This window comes from Pongo abelii, chromosome 15, assembly GCF_028885655.2.
Source record: "Pongo abelii isolate AG06213 chromosome 15, NHGRI_mPonAbe1-v2.0_pri, whole genome shotgun sequence".
NCBI classification, from domain to species: domain Eukaryota; kingdom Metazoa; phylum Chordata; class Mammalia; order Primates; family Hominidae; genus Pongo; species Pongo abelii.
Window position 1 is genome coordinate 54062764 of NC_072000.2, and position 11373 is coordinate 54074136.

Below are 11373 nucleotides of genomic sequence, written 5' to 3' on the forward strand. Positions count from 1 at the left end.
GGCAAAACCTCAGAGAGTTCCATATGTAGCCCTGGGCTCTCTCATCTGGTCTCAGCATTTGCAAACCTCCTCAGGAACCCCAGCAACTCTTTAGCTTAATAAATGAGAGGACGATGGTCTTGGTGAGACCGCTCAGGAATATTTGGCATCTCTCAGGTCCTGGCCCACACCCCCCCGAGTCACCAGGTGAATGAAGCAGAAACGTGTCTGCCTTGGGCAGAGCCATGGCTGCTTTTTCTCTTCATGGTCTCCAAACTGAGGGGGAGGGGCATTTACTGCTTTTCCCTTTGGCTTCACTCCTACCTCATTTCTTTCTGCAAGGAGTCTCAGGATCTCTTTTCATTTTCACATAGAAACAACCCCTGCCTCCAAACCCTTGGAGTATTTCTCAGAGAATTCCATCTTGGCTGTTTCCTTCAGCATCGACAAAAGCTCGACCATCACAAGGGGCTTCTCCTCCTTATTTTTGAAAGAAAAGCACAAGAAAAGAGCCTTCCAAAGCGAGCCCCAAATGCTGACTTGCTGCTGCCCCATTAAAGTCGGTGTTTGCCCTCACTCTGTCTTATTTTAAGCAGCAGTGCTTCCGTAGAGCAGAGCTAAAGATTCAGCAAGACAGGATAGGTCTTGGATGGCTGCCCCCAGGTCTGCCCTCAGAGACTTCCAGAAAAGCCTTCCTCTCTGTCATTTTGCCTGATTCGCCATTAGCATTCCCGCAGCAGGTCAGCAGGTCCTGGGTACCCAAGTTCCAGCTACATGTGCTATAAAATCCCAAGCAGAACTGGAGCATCGAATTGCTGTGGGTTCATTTTTGGCTGGCAGGCCTCTTCTATTAGCACCATAAACACCACCACTATCCCCACAACACAGACAGAGAAATACAGCCTGAGGATAAGAAGGCACATTGAGGAGCTGAGGGCGCTGATGAGGAGGGGACTGGTCCACCAGCCATGGGGAGGAATCCCTTTACAAAGGGGCCAGCTTTGTTGTGGGAGTGGAGCAGGGAAATCTAGAAACCCTCCATCAGAGACAGAATCCAAGACCTGCAGTCCCAGGACTCTGGTTCTGTTTAGACTCTTAGGTTATTCCTCCTCATGGGAAATCCTGGAACTGGACCAGCTTCTGTGATAACCTGCAACCCTGGGGACACATTCGGTTTGCAGATGTGTTGCACAATATTGAGCAAAAGTTGATTCAACATTTATAAGCTGGGAGTCACAGATTCATGGCTTCTTTTGGAGAAACAGTAGGTATTGGTACCCCAGGCCCTCTTGGCCAAATAGACTGGGCCTTTTAGAGAGAGTGAATGACTCACAAGTTTGCACTTTCCACCGCTCCCTGTGACAGCCCTCATAAGAGGCCAGGTGCTCCTGACCTTGCACGTGCACTGCTGTTTATTCTTATAGTGGAAAAAAGTTTCTCTATATACTCATTGCCATCAAACGTGATTTCCCACACAGGACTTCCCTGACTCCTGAAGGTATTTGATTTTGCAACCCCTGATCTAAAGCACCTTGATTAGCCTGGATTGTTTCAATCACAAGGGAGGGAAGATAACCCACCCAATTTAAAAAAAAAATAAAAAGAGAGGCTGACAGGCTCCCGGAGCTGGGAAGGATTCCTGGGCAGTGACAGAATGGAAGGAGGGACTGCAGGAATCACAGAAAATGGCCACTGAACTCTGCCAGGATTCTCTCTCCAGCTCTCCTTCCTGCCTGTCTCTGTCTTTGGATGTTGGCCTCATTCTCTTTCGGCAGAGATGCCTTTGCCACGTGGTGAGGATCATGGCCACCAGAAGTCCCAATTTAGAAATCCCAGTAGAAAAAAGAGCTTCCTGTTTCCAGTTCTGAAAATCAATCCCAGGAAAGGATGCTGGCCTCACTTGGGTCATATGCCATAGAGCTGCAGGCTATTTTCTTTTCAAATCAAACACTTATGTAGCTAGTCACTGTTCTAAGCAGGTCACAAATATTAACTTATTTAAACCATATTTTAAAGAGCCTATGAGTTAGGTGTCATTATTGCCTCCATTGCAAATAAAGAAAGTGAGCCCCAGAGATGTTAAGTGGCTATCCCAAGGCCACACAGCTATTAATTAACGGAGTTGACATTTGAAGCCAGGCAGCCTGGCTCCAGGGACTATGCTTGTACCCCATTGTATGGTTGTGCAGGTTTGTACCACACAACTCCAGGAAAGCAACCACTGAACTTACACAGAGCATGACCTGTACAGGTGTTGTGGAGAGTCTGCACGTGCCTGAAATTTAATAACCAGTCCTAGAAGTTGACCTGTTTTGGATATTCTGGTTCAGTTTCTACATCTGTAAAGTGAGAGGATAAGGGTTATCTTCTGGGATTGTTAGCATTTGGGGAGATAAGTAACCATCTAGCATGGCTCTTGGCACAAAGAATGCTCTAGAAAAGGTCAGCCATTGAAGACTTAACTTTCTTCCTGGCTCTCATGGGCAGGTGTCATTCCCAGCCCTCTGCTCTCACTTATGACAACATCTAGTCTGTACGTCTGAGAATTACACAGGCCCTGCCACCTCTCCTAGTTTAGCCTTGGCTTTCTAGGATGAAACATAAGCCCTGCTCCCTGTTAAGGAGGGTTGCAAAGGGCAGGGATAAGGTTGGGTGCTGAGTATGTGGGTGGATGGGTGGGTGGTGGCTGAGGGGAATCAGGGCAAGTGATTGAAGAACACCAGGTGCTTTCATGATGAACTGTGATATGGATGAATGAGATGAAATACAATGGAAAAGGAGCAGAAAGAGAGGCAGGGAGAATGCAACTACCAAAACAAGTAAAATTCTATGACTGATCATTGAGTTTCACAGTTAAAGGAAACTTAGAGATGATCCAGTTGAGAGGCTACTCAACCTTTTTTTAAAAATAAGATCTTATGCAGGATCCAATTCTGCAAAATGGATAGAGGCAAGGTGTCCTGGATGGGTGAGGGCAGCGGACTTAGGGAGCAGTTAGTTTGGCTTTCCTGTTGCCCTGCATGCAGGGCTCCTATGAACAAAGTTTGAAAACCAGACCTGCGTCAATCCAGGATCCAACAACACCACAAATATTACCCACATTGTTTGTACTCTACAAATAAATTATGTCATTATTCATACCACAACTTAATATCTAAAGCAATGGCCATTTTATTTGCTCATGATTCTGTGGGACAGCCATTTGGGCTGGGCTCAGCAGGGTGGTTTTCTAAAGTTACTTCTGCAGCCACTGTCATCTAGAGGCCTGAATGGGGCTGGATCTTTTAAGATGACCTCACTCACATGTCTGGGGGTTGGTACTGGCTGTTGGCTGGGTTTCTCTCTATGTATGATCTCTCATCCTCAAGGAGGCTATTCTGGGATTCCTTACATGTAGTACCAAGTTCTAAGAGGGCAAGAATGGAAGTTGAAAGGCCTCTTGAGCTAGAAAGTCACATAGAATCACTTTTGTTACATCTACTGGTCAATGCCAGTCACAAGTTGCTTTTCCCAGAATCAAAGAGTGGAAAAATAGACTCTTGATGAGAAGAATGTCAAAGTCACATGGAAAAGAGTTGTTTGTACAGGAATGGGAGAATTTTTGACTTTTTTTTTTTTTTGCAACCTACCACATTGCCTTATTTTCTATAACCTTTTTTCAATAAATTTGGCATGTATCTGGGTATACAAATTTATAGTATGTGTGGGAGAATGTGGCAAACTCTGCTAGTTCTCTACTCATTATTCATTCTCCATTTCTTTTCTTTTTTTTATCTTTCTCCATTTTTTTCTTATTAACACAACCTCAGTTATTTTTTCTCAGGGTGGCAATGTGCCCAGTTACAAATATTCATATCCCTGGATTCCCTCACAGCTGGGGTCACTGCATGACTCAGTTCTGGACAATGAATGTAACTAGAAGTTTCCTGGGCAGGGGCTCCAGGAAGGCTGTTAATTTCTGTATAAAAGGGAACAGACTCAGTGGCACTTGCCTTTTTTCTTTTTCCCTTTTTCCCTTTCTGTCTCATTCTTGTCTGGATCACATATGCCACATTTAAGGGTAGAGCAGCCATCCTGAAATCATGAGAAAAATAAAAAACGTGGCAGAATGGAAGAACTGAAGAAACCTGATCTCTAATGGCATCACAGGACCCCTATTCTGGTCCTGGACTCCCTACCTCTGGGCTTCTTTTTGTCTAAGAAAAATAAGCCCTAATTAGTTAAGTCACTAGAGTTGTGGTTTCTTCTACCAAAACTGGAAGTGATGAGGAGATGAGGCTGAGAAAGAAATCAGGAGGCTAAGTGCGAAGATCCATGACTATTAAGAAGACACCATAGCTGCTATGAAAACTGAAATGAGTTTCTGCCTTTTATGTGCATAGATGTTTGTGTGTATTTGGATGTGCATGAGTCTAGACAGATGTGAGTTTGGGTGTGGGGGTGGGAGTGAATGTGTGTATGTAAGGAAATGCTATAGTTGTTGCAAAATTTAAATTCAAATCAGAGTCCAGATTTTCAAAAACTGAAATAATAAGTTAAAATGAAAAGGTAAGTTTAGTGGTGATGACTATAAACCTTGTACTTGGGAATTTAAAAATATATCAGGATGGGAGGGCCTAGTTTCACAGCCTGGGGGTTTGAGTTGTCTGCAAAGGCTCAGAATGAGCTCACAGAGTGAGCTGTTGTGCCAAAAGCTCTGGCTCGCCCTCCAACTGAAGTGTTCATCTAGGATCCAGAGCACGGGGCAGAATTCCCTCAAGCTCTGCATGGTCAGAGCTCTGGGGGCAAGCATCATGTTTATCCCAGGACTGGTTAATGGAGCCCATCCAGAGGAAGACCGAGATGCCATCCAGAGGAAGACCGAGATGCCATCCAGGGATCTGGGAAAGTTTAAGCTGGACAAGAGAAGACTTGGAGGGGCCTGATAATAACTGTAATACGCGTTGATCATTATGTACAAACTATGCCTAAAACCTGGTTTCTTAAACCAACAATAACCATTCATTTGTTCACAGTTCTGCAGTCTGGGCCAGGGAGCTTTCCTCTGTCCCATGTGGTGTCATGGTGTTGGCTGGGCTCCTTGATAGATCTGGGCCCAGCTGGTAGGTCAGCCGGGGTTGGAGGAGCCCTGATGGCTTCACTCACACATCTACGGCCTCAGCTGGAATGGGCACCTCCCTTCTCATGTTCTTTCACCATTCTTCTCCACAGAGCGTCTCATACTCAGGGAGGCTAGCCTAGACTTCATGGCTTCTCAAGGCAGCAAGACAATGAAAGTGGCTGCTACAGGGCTCTAAAAGCCCAGGCTCAGATTTTCTGTTGCTTTCTACTGGACTGAGAAAGTCACAAGAGCAGCCAAAGTAAGTAAGAATGTAGAAAGGGACCACACAAAAGTACAAATTCAGGAGTGTGACTGATTGAGGACCACTTTGTGGCAGTCTATCAAAAAACTAGTATCTATAATTTCTATGGTCTTTATAGTTCACAAAGGACATTTACTTGCACTAACTTAATTTTATCCTTACCACTAAACTGAGATATGATTAGCAGTGTGCTGGTAAAACAACAAACAAACAAAAAGCCTTCATTGGTAGCATTTGCCAATTTCCGTGGTGTAAATATCCTACAGTACCAAGTTCAAGAGACCAATATGAGATCACTCAATGCAGAAGTATAGATACACTGCCTGCAATGGGGGGTAGTATCTCTACTTGCAAATGAGGTTATGGGACTTTTTCAAATTCACACGCAATCAATAGAGGCGGAGCTGAGACTCACCCAAGACCCAAACTGTATGCTTTAGTCACAACATCACCTTGCCTCATAGCAATTTCCTTCAAACATCTGAAAGACTGCTATAGAGAAGGAGTAGCCCTATGCTAGGTTGCCCCAGGAGGTAAAGTAAGAGTTGTTTTGTTTTGTTTTGTTTGAGACGGAGTCTTGCTCTGTTGCCCAGGCTGGAGTGCAGTGGCACAATCTCGGCTCACTGCAACCTCTGCCTCCTGGGTTCAAGCGATTCTCCTGCCTCAGCCTCCTGAATAGCTGGGACTACAGGCACGTACCACCGCACCTGGCTAATTTTTGTATTTTTTTTTTTTTTAGTAGAGACAGGGTTTCACCGTGTTGGCCAGGCTGGTCTTGAACTCCTGACCTTGTGATCTGCCCACCTTGGCCTCCCAAAGTACTGGGATTGCAGGCGTGAACCACCGTACCTGACCTGTAAAGTAAGAGTTAATACAAATGAGTTTCAGAGAGGCTGACTTTAGTATAAGAAAGTCAATATGAAAATCAGTTCTACAATAATAGAGTCATCCAAAGAGAATGAATTGCTTTGTGTCATCATGGTCTTCCTATCATGAAGGTGTCTGTCAGAGGCCAGACCCCTGAAGATTTCAGAATTAACAAAGAGGTTAAATTAGATGGCCTCTAAAGTTCCATTTATCTCTTGGATTCTGGTTGTTTAAGAGCGTTTTGAAATCCAGATCTGGAATCACTTAATGTCCTTTTGACACTGAAGAAGGCAAATGAAGGGAAGAGAAAGGAAGCGAAGAAAGAGGGAAGGTGAGTGTTAAATTCTGGGAGGAGCTTGGCCAGATGAGAAGTCCCAGTCCTGGAGAGCTAGCTGTCCTGAGTAATTCAGGGATGGAACATGGGTCTTCACGAGGGTAACTAACTCTACTGTAGCTCACAGAGCCATATGACTCATAATATGAAAGCACAAGCTTTATTTTATCCCAAGCCAGTTCAAATGGCAGCAGACGGCCCAGATCTTGTGTCTGAAATGTTAGGATGTTCTCAGTGTAGCAGGATGCAACCGCAGATCTTAGCTGGCTGTTTAGAAATCCTCTTTCTTTCCAATCAGGCTTCTTTATTTTTTCTCAGAAGGAAACCTTGCTGAGGATTTTGGCAGTTAACTCTCTCTGGCTCAAACAGAACCCAACTCCTCCTACTCCACACTGTCCCAGCTCAGCTCTGCAGGGGTCTTAGGGGATCTGCTTGGAGTCTGGCCATCTCCCTGCTTAGCCCTGGGGGCTTCCTGGGCAGTTACAGTTTGCGGTTTTATACTAAGAACTACCAAACTGGAAGCTTTCCTGAAGGAGCAGCTCAAAACTTGAGGATGAAATCTCAGCCTTTGAGAATAAACACCTAGGATGTTTCCTGGGATGACTCAGGCGTCACCAAACATGCCAAGATATTACACGGGTAATTGTAAGGCTTTGGCGCTTCCAGGGAATGCTCAGGATGGTTACTGAAGTAGATAACTCATCTCTGAGAATAAGCCATTCTCCTTAAAAACTGCAAAAGTCCATGCATCTCCAGTTCTGAGGAGCTGGTATTTCCCTGTGCCAAACTCAAAGAAAGGAAGGCAAGTTGACCGAGTGAAACCCGGCCCTTCTCTTTCAGCAGGCAGCTCCCAGAGCAGAAGCAGCCCCATCAAAGATTTTCCAGCCTGGTGTGGTGGCTCCTGCCTGTAATCCCAGCACTTTGGGAGGCCAACGTGGGAGGATCACCTGAGCCCAGCAGTACAAGGCCAGCCTGGGCAACATAACGAGACCCTGTCTCTAAAAAAAATATTTTTTAAGTTGGCCAAGCACGGTGGTGTACACCTGTAGTTCCAGCTACTTAGGAGGCTGAAGTGGGAGGATGGCTTGAGCCCGGGGGTTTGAGGCTGCAGTGAGCTATGATTGTGCCACTGCACTCCAGCCTGGGCAACAGAGCAAGACCCTGTCTCAAAGAAAAAAAAAATTCTAAGGGCACTTTAACATCGAGGTTCCCTGGTGCCCATTGAATAATATGCTCCATGAGGTCCAGCAGATCCCAGTTACCAGTAGGTAGAAGGGTCTGGAAGGGTTGGGCAGGATGTGAAATCAGAAGCAATGATGGTCTCAAGAACTGCTCAGGTGCTAGCAGTTGCTAGGATGACTACTCCACTCTGAAAAACATTTAGGCAATTAGGAAGCCCCATCATTTTACACACAAACCGGTGCTGGCTCTGTATACCAGGAGCGCCCTCTCCCCAGGCTCGGTGTGCCCTCACTTATTTCTGTTTGCTTGTGCACAGAAATAGATCTGGAAACCTCAGGGAACAGGGCAGGAGCTATTAAATTAGAGCTCACTGTTCCCATTTCCTCATTCAGCAAACGGCAGGACTTGGGCATCCAGCCTGGTCCTGGAGCTGTGGAATCCACTAGGACTGGGGCTTGGAGCCTTGAGCAGGCTCAGGGTTCAGGGCTCAGGCTGCTTCATGGGGCTCAAGTTTCTGTCTCCCTATTCTCTTCCCCTTCTTCACTCCTCTCCTAATAACCTCTAATTGCAAATACCCCAGACTTTAGAAAACTTGGAGATCATACTCATCCAAATACCTGACTTTACAGGCAAGGCCCAGAGATGTTGACTTTTGAAAGACACTCATCCCATTAATAGAAGAGCTGTTCATTCATTAGCCAGGTCATACCACTAAACTTTTCAGTGCATGATGCTCTCCCTCGCCTTCTCTTCTTTCTGAAACAGGCATCCATGATGGCCACCAAGGTCCCTGCCTCCTGGAATTCACACCCTTGCACAGCCTATGCCCACATCAGTGTTTTCTGTGTCACCAAAAGAATGCAGCAGAAATGATAGAATGTCACTCCTGAGATTAGGTTATAAAGGACTATGGCTTCTGTCATGGACTCTCTCTCCTTCTCTTCCTCTGTCTTTCTCTTGGATCACTCTGGGAGAAACCAGCGGTCATGTCATGAGACACTCAGGCACACTGTGAGAGGCTCAGGTTGTGAGGAACAGATGTCTCTGGCCAACAGCCAGCAGGGAGGTAAGGCCTGCCAACAACCACATGACTGAGCTTGCAAGCAGATCCTTCCCCAGTTGAGCCTTCAGATGACGCCAGCCCCAGCCAGCAGGTTAACTGCAACTGTGTGAGAGATCATGAGGCAGAACTGCCAACTGAGCCCCAGATTCCCACAGAAACTGTGAGATCATAAATGTTTGTTGTTTTAAGTTGTTTAGTTTAAGAATAATTCGTAGCCGGGCATGGTGGCTCATGCCTGTAATTCCAGCACTTTGGGAGGCCAAGGCGGGTGGACCACGAGGTCAGGAGTTCAAGACCAGCCTGGCCAAGATGGTGAAACCCTATCTCTACTAAAAATACAAAAATTAGCCAGGCATGGTGGCAGGTGCATATAATCCCAGCTACTCAAGAGGCCGAGGCAGGAGAATCGTTTGAACCCAGGGAGCAGAGGTTGCGATGAGCTGAGATCACGCCACTGCACTTCAGCCTGGGGGACAGAGTAAGAATCCGTCAAGAAAAAAAAAAAAAAAAAGAATGATTCGTTACATAGCAACAGAAAAAAACACTGGGTTTTTTTCTTGGCTTTTTTTTTTTTTCTAGGCAAAAAAGAAATCCCTGCATCCACCATAGCCAGCCAACAAGGCCTTGTCCTATGCCGCTTTCAGGGGTGAAACTGGTAAATCAGAATAAAGAAAGCTTCCCAGGAGGCCTGGGGCAAATGCCTCCTTGGCACAAGACTTAGTGATCTTTCTAGGCCTAAGGGAGAGAATTCCAGCTGGTGGGCTGCTAGAATACACCAGCTTCCTTTATAGAAGTTGTGGCCAGTGCAAATGTTAACCAAATAAGATGCGTAATGTATGAGCCTTATAACACTTTACAAATGAAATTCCTTGGCTGGGTGCAGTGGCTCATGCCTGTAATCCCAGTGCTTTGGGAGGCTGAGGCAGGTGGATCACGAGGTCAGGAGATCGAGACCATCCTGGCTAACATAGTGAAACCCCATCTCTACTAAAAATACAAAAAATTAGCCAGGCATGGTGGCATGTGCCTGTAGTCCCAGCTATTCGAGAGGCTGAGGCAGGAGAATCGCTTGAACCTGGGAGACAGAGGTCGCAGTGAGCTGAGATCTCGCCACTACACTCCAGCCTGGGTGACAGAGTGAGACTCTGTCTCAAAAACAAAAACAACAAAAAAAAGCAATGGAGTTCCTCTTTTGTGGCTGTTCTGTAACTTAAGGGGAGTAAGTTGACTTCCCATGACTCTGGCTTCCCAGTTGGGATGGAATTTCCATATGATGTTTTCAGAGGCTACAGTAACGGTGGAACCTGCACTCACTATGTCCTCCCCATCCCTGCTCACCCCTATATTGGTCCAGCCCTGTCTGCCCCATAGACACCTCCAAAGAGAAAGCTCTTTGAAAAGTGCCTGAAAGCATCCTACAAATGCATACATTCCACAGAACATGGTCACACGTGCTCTTTCTGACACACTTAGCCATTGGTGGGTCCAGAACTGCAGGGTCCTTAAGCAACATCCTCTATCCTGCTCATCTGTGTGCCCTAAGTTGAGCTCTGTCTTGTTGTCTCTGCAGAAAACCTGTAGCTAGAAGCAAAATTTGGCCTTTCAGATGCCCAGCATCTGCTTCCTAAAATACAGCTAAACTAGGTTAATACTTTTTTCTTGACCTTGAAGTGGAGATTCAGAGCCTTTGGGAATCTTCACAGCTTCTTGTTTTAAATATCCAACAAGAATACTGCTTTACCATCCTTTCAGTGGGGGGATTTCAGTTGAATATCCTGGGACCAGACACACCAGAGAGGTAGCACCCATTGGACCTCTCAGGCCAGGTGGAGGCAGTGAGAGCTGCTTAGGCGTTCACTCAGCAATGCCAGTATGTCTTACTATACAAAACAGTGCTGAGTTAATTTCACACAGCTCGGGGAGGACTGGAGGTGCTTTTGGGGCCTATTGTGTGTGAGCCAGCAACCTCATCTCTCCAGCTGTTCCTTGGTAGAAGTAGAAGTAGATGAAAACGAAGAAGTTGGAGCCAGAAGTCAGTTTCTGCCAACAGGAACAATGGGTGCAATTGTGCATCTCAGATAGCAGCAAGGAGTATTAAACAAAATTATGTACACACTGTTACTACCATGAGAACCTTGCCATGGGAACTTCTAGATGTACTTTTTTGGAATCCAGGGGATCTGGGAAGACCATTCCAGAAAAAGAGATACCATAGAAATGTCAGGGAGTGGCCAGTTCTTGGATGACCTCTCCAAGCAAAAGAAAACACAAATGTGTACTTTAGGAGTTTCAAAAGCAATGCAGATCTTTCTTAGTGCAAAAGCCCTGTTTTCCCCTTAATATTAAAGATGGTCTTGGTCTTGTTTCTGGGAAGCTTCCAAGGACAGAGGCTAAACTGTGACCAAACTCACAGGAAAGAGACCCTCAGAGCTGGGATATGATCACTTCAAGTGGTTTCTTGCCCCTTGCCTTGAACTGCATTCAAGCTAAACCCTGCAAAATCTCCACACGAGGGACTTCTCCAAAGGAAGATGCAGGTGGAATCCCAAAGGCAATGTGGTGGTTGTCAGGTCTCTGAGCCTGAG